Raw genomic sequence first — 5981 nt, forward strand, 5'->3', positions numbered from 1 at the left:
ATTATTATTATTATTCCCAACTAGAAGTGGTACCACAGCCCAGACCGTAAATGGTGCCGACACGCCAATTGCATGAATAGATCCAGGTCCCTGAAGACTATGCAGACGACAAAATCCAGGCATGCCGGCCACTAGGTGGCGCTATACCAAGGAATACGCGTTTGGGGCTATAACTCCCACACCGAACCTCCCACAGTCAAAAACTTGTACGCACATATTCACTGGAGTCTGCTGCATCTTTTGGCATAGGCCACGCCCATTTGCGTCCATAATTTTTTTTCGCAAAATCGCGAAAACCGCAAAACTCTTTTTTCCCTACTCCTCCCACATTTCTTGACCAATCGACACCAAACTTTGCACACGGCATCTTCAGACGCACACGCAAAGAATGCTGGAACACTTTTTTGATCCGACCTTCGACGACGAAACGGTAGCGTTTTGAATATTGGTTTATGAGCTAAATTAGACGTGGAAAATCAAAAATCCAAAGAAATCCAAAATTAGACATCGGAACGAGTCCAAATTTTACACACATGTTGGTGCTATCCTTAATGTCGTACGATAAAAAATTCGGAAAATGTCGCCATTAGTGGGCGCCATAAACGAGGAAATTGTATATCTTCTAATTGGCCAAAGGAATGTTCTTCAAACTATGAGGGAACCATCAAGGGGCAAACCCGAGTCTGTCTAAAAATTATGGTCAAGAATTATTAATGTGGGCGGGAGTTATTTGGAAAAGGAAAATTGTCTTTGCAAAATTTCGCCACAAGAGGGCGCAAAAAAACGACGAAATAATACATCTCCTCATCGCCAATGGAATGTTCTGAAAACGCGTTTTGGGCTATAACTCCCACACCGAACCTCCCACAGTCAAAACCTTTATATCCACAGGTTCAGGGTAGCGATTTGAATACTTGCTTCGCGTTCTGCCGGCGAAACGCACATTTCTTGTCGCGTTGTGCCGGCGAAATGCACACTTCTTGGACCCCTGCATAACTGCTTGCAGTTCTAGTTATTATTATACTTACCTCCCTAAAAGTGTGCCCACAGCCCAAACCGTAAATGGTGCCGACACGCCAATTGCATGACTAGATCCAGATCCGTGGGGACTACGCAGACGACAAAATCCAGACATGCCGGCCACTAGGTGGCGCTATACCAAGGAATACGCGTTTGGGGCTATAACTCCCACACCGAACCTCCCACAGTCAAAAACTTGTACGCACATATGCACTGGAGTCTGCTGCATCTTTTGGCATAGGCCACGCCCATTTGCGTCTATAATTTTTTTTCGCAAAATCGCAAAAACCGCAAAACTGTTTTTTCCCTACTCCTCCCACATTTCTTGACCAATCGACACCAAACTTTGCACACGGCATCTTCAGACGCACACGCAAAGAATGCTCGAACACTTTTTTGATCCGACCCTCGACGACGAAACGGTAGCGTTTTGAACATTGGTTTATTAGCTACGTTTTACGCCGAAACGCAAAAATTCAAAAAATACCAAAATTAGACATCGGATCAAGCCCAAATTTTAGATTCATGTCAGTGTTACCCTTAATGGCGTTGAATAAAAAAAACTGAATTTTTCGCCATTAGGGGGCGCAATAAACGAGGAAATTGTATATCTTCTAATTGGCCAGAGGAATGTTATTCAAACTATAAGGGAACCATCAAGGGGCAAACCCGAGTCTATATAGAAAATATGGGCAAGAATTATTAATGTGGGCGGGAGTTATTTGGCAAAGGAAAATTGTCTTTGGAAAATGTCGCCACAGGGCGGCGCCAAAAAACGACGACATTGTCTATCTCCTATTTGGCCAATGGAATGTTCTGAAAACGAGTTTTAGGCTATAACTCCCACACCGAAGCTCCCACAGTCAAAACCTTTATATCCACAGGTTCAGGGTAGCGATTTGAATACTTGCTTCGCGTTCTGCCGGCGAAACGCACATTTCTTGTCGCGTTGTGCCGGCGAAATGCACACTTCTTGGACCCCTGCATAACTGCTTGCAGTTCTAGTTAGGGGTCCAAGCCAACAGGTTGGATCCCTATTGTTTTTGTAAGGATTTTTCCTATTATTATTATTATTATTATTATTATTATTATTCTTCCCCCCGTACTTGTGGGACTACAGCCCAAACCGTAAATGGTGCACACGCGCCAATTGCATGACTAGATCCAGGTCCGGCACCGCTACTCAGATAACCAAATCCAGACGCGCCGGCCACTAGGTGGCGCTATACCAAGGACAGACGCGTTTGGGGCTATAACTCCCACACCGAATCTCCCACATTCAAAAACTTGTACGCACAGATTCACTGGAGTCTGCTGCATCTTTTGGCATAGGCCACGCCCATTTGCGTCCATAATTTTTTTTCGCAAAATCGCGAAAACCGCAAAAATGCTTTTTCCCTACTCCTCCCACATTTCTTGACCAATCGACACCAAACATTGCACACGACATCTTCAGACGCACGCGCAAAGAATGCAGGAAACACTTTTTTGATGCGACCTTTGACGACGAAACGGTAGCGTTTTGAATATTGGTTTATTAGCTAAATTAGACGTGGAATATCCAAAATCCCGAAAAATTCAAAATTACACATCGGATCGACTCCAAGTTTTACACACATGTTGGTGCTAACCTTAATGTCGTTCGATAAAAATTTCGGAAAATTTCGCCATTAGGGGGCGCAATAAACGAGGAAATTGTATATCTTCTACAAAATTTCGCCGCGAAAACGCTACACTGACTTCTCGCTACTCCTACCACAGTCAAATCCTTTGTATCCACAGGTTCAGGGTAGCGTTTTGAACACATGCTTCGCTTTGTGCCGGCGAAACGCACATTTCTTGTCGCGTTGTGCCGGCGAAATGCACACTTCTTGGACCCCTGCATAACTGCTTGCAGTTCTAGTTAGGGGTCCAAGCCAACAGGTTGGATCCCTATTGTTTTTGTAAGGATTTTTATTATTATTATTATACTACCTCCCCGTGAAAATGGAACCACAGCCCAAACCGTAAATGGTGCACACGCGCCAATTGCATGACTAGAACCAGGTACGGCACCGCTACTCAGATAACCAAATTCAGACACGCCGGCCACTAGGTGGCGCTATACCAAGGAAAGATGCGTTTGGGGCTATAATTCCCACACCGAACCTCCCACAGTCAAAAACTTGTACGCACATATTCACTGGAGTCTGCTGCAACTTTTGGCATAGGCCACGCCCATTTGCGTCTATAATTTTTTTTCGCAAAATCGCGAAAACTGGAAAAATGTTTTTACCCTACTCCTCCCACATTTCTTGACCAATCGACACCAAACTTTGCACAAGGCATCTTCAGACGCACACGCAAAGAACGCTGGAACACTTTTTTGATCCGACCTTCGACGACGAAACGGTATTGTTTTGAATATTGGTTTATGAGCTAAATTAGACGTGGAAAATCAAAAATGCAAAGAAATCCAAAATTAGACATCGGAACGAGTCCAAATTTTACACACATGTTGGTGCTAACCTTAATGTCGTACGATAAAAATTTCGGAAAATGTCGCCATTAGGGGGCGCCATAAACGAGGAAATTGTATATCTTCTAATTGGCCAAAGGAATGTTCTTCAAACTATGAGGGAACCATCAAGGGGCAAACCCGAGTCTATGTAAAAATTATGGTCAAGAATTATTAATGTGGGCGGGAGTTATTTGGAAAAGGAAAATTGTCTTTGCAAAATTTCGCCACAAGAGGGCGCAAAAAAACGACGAAATAATACATCTCCTAATCGCCAATGGAATGTTCTGAAAACGCGTTTTGGGCTATAACTCCCACACCGAACCTCCCACAGTCAAAACCTATCCACAGATTCACTGGAGTCAGCTGCATCTTTTGGCATGCCAGCCTCTTTAGTTTTAAAATAGTAGGCTATGTTAATATTTTGAATGAATATAAATTAAAAGTTATGCGTATTCACACGGCAAGCCACCCTACATATAAACAATCAGTTGCTTAAACAAATTATATAAAGCAAAACCCCTTTTTCATTTTGAAATAGTGTGTAAATAATAGTCCCCCATCTGTGTTATTCTTTTAAAATGTCCACCCCTCTTGGCCTCCATCTTTGTTATACTTTTAAAATGTCCCTATATAGCCTATGCGTCATGGGATATTTGACGGTTCCAGCGCAGGCACACAAGTACAGAAAAGAACACGAATTGTGAAACATTCGTTTTTGCATGGGCAATTTGTGTAAATATGAAACAATATCAGATGTTTGAGTTTTTATTGGAGTATACAATTAAAAAAAACCACACTATTTACAACACCACACTATATAAAAAGAATCACACTATTTACAATATCTTCGATTTACAGGGGCCTGGAGTGTTTTCAGGGGCCTGGTAGTGGATCTGCAAAATGTAAAGAAAAAAGTATCAGTATACCGAGCACATGGACATAAAGCCTGCATGTATTTTTATAACCACGACATTTGAAAGATGAAGGTGTACCTCCGTTCCCGTTCTCGTCCATGTCGTCAATCATTGTCGAACACAATGGCCGGGACGAATCCGTATCTGATGGGAGGAAAGATCGTTTCCATTATTTTTTACATTTGGCTAATAGGTGTTCACATCTGCAGAAGAAAACAAATATTAAACCATACACTATATACATATTTTACACGTGGTACCAAGAGGTGGTGTTGATACACTAAAAGCTTTCCTACAAAGATATTCTATACTGACATTATCTCTTAATCATTTTTACATACCGTTCTTTGCTGCAACGCGACGAAACTCCTCTCGAAGGAATTGTTGCGGTGCCAATTCACTCGCCAGCCGGGGAGGGAAATCGAGCACAAACACCTGATCCGCACAAAAGTTTTGGATTACACACTATACAATTCTGTTAAATAGTCTGCCTTGAAAATACACTTTATTTTGTAACACAAAAACTACCTTAGGCCATCGACTGCGGGCAGCTCTCAGAAGTCCATCGAAGGCAACTCCAGCCGCTTCGATGCCGGGCGTGTATCAAATATGGATTTGATACATGACTGATCAAATCCATATTTGAAGACAATCACTGATGGGAGGAATCTGAAGACAATCTCTGATGGGAGGAATCAGTATCCGATGACAAATCAAATCCATATTAACACCATGTATAGTCATACCTTGGGAGGCGGTTGTGCGGTTCTGGTTGTCGTGTTCTAGAAATGAAAGCAAATGTTAATATTAATTAGCTGGTACACCAGTACAGAAAAGAACGCGAATTGAGAAACATTCCTTTTTACATGGGCAATTTGTGTAAATATGAAACAATATCAGATGTTTTTGAGTTTGCGATGGGTTTCCTCCAGCAATTTATACAATATAAACGCGTTATATAAAGCGAAACCCCTCTTTCATTTTAAAATAGTATGTAAATAATATGCCTCCATCTTTGTTATACTTTTAAAATGTCCCTATATAGCCTATTTTATAGCTTTTACACTTGTAAAGAAAAAAGTATCAGTATACCGAGCACATGGACATAAAGCCTGCATGTATTTTTATAACCACGACATTTGAAAGATGAAGGTGCACCTCCGTTCCCGTTCTCGTCCATGTCGTCAATCATTGTCGAACACAATGGCCGGGACGAATCCGTATCTGATGGGAGGAAAGATCGTTTCCATTATTTTTTACATTTGGCTAATAGGTGTTATACATGACTGATCAAATCCATATTTGAAGACAATCACTGATGGGAGGAATCTGAAGACAATCTCTGATGGGAGGAATCAGTATCCGATGACAAATCAAATCCATATTAACACCATGTATAGTCATACCTTGGGAGGCGGTTGTGCGGTTCTGGTTGTCGTGTTCTAGAAATGAAAGCAAATGTTAATATTAATTAGCTGGTACACCAGTACAGAAAAGAACGCGAATTGAGAAACATTCCTTTTTACATGGGCAATTTGTGTAAATAT

The 5981-nt window shown here is 41.8% G+C and overlaps 1 long non-coding RNA gene across 1 annotated transcript; it reads right to left on the minus strand.

The window, feature by feature from the left end:
* Nucleotides 1-4269: 4269 nt before the first annotated feature.
* LOC115541653 (uncharacterized) lies at nucleotides 4270-5565 on the minus strand. The gene is made up of 4 exons (XR_003976402.1): nucleotides 4963-5565; nucleotides 4776-4869; nucleotides 4513-4578; nucleotides 4270-4413 (listed from the first exon to the last, which is right to left on the minus strand). It is a non-coding gene; the product is annotated as an uncharacterized LOC115541653 (long non-coding RNA).
* Nucleotides 5566-5981: the final 416 nt, after the last annotated feature.

The sequence above is a fragment of the Gadus morhua genome, chromosome 4 (assembly GCF_902167405.1).
Source record: "Gadus morhua chromosome 4, gadMor3.0, whole genome shotgun sequence".
NCBI lineage: Eukaryota > Metazoa > Chordata > Actinopteri > Gadiformes > Gadidae > Gadus > Gadus morhua.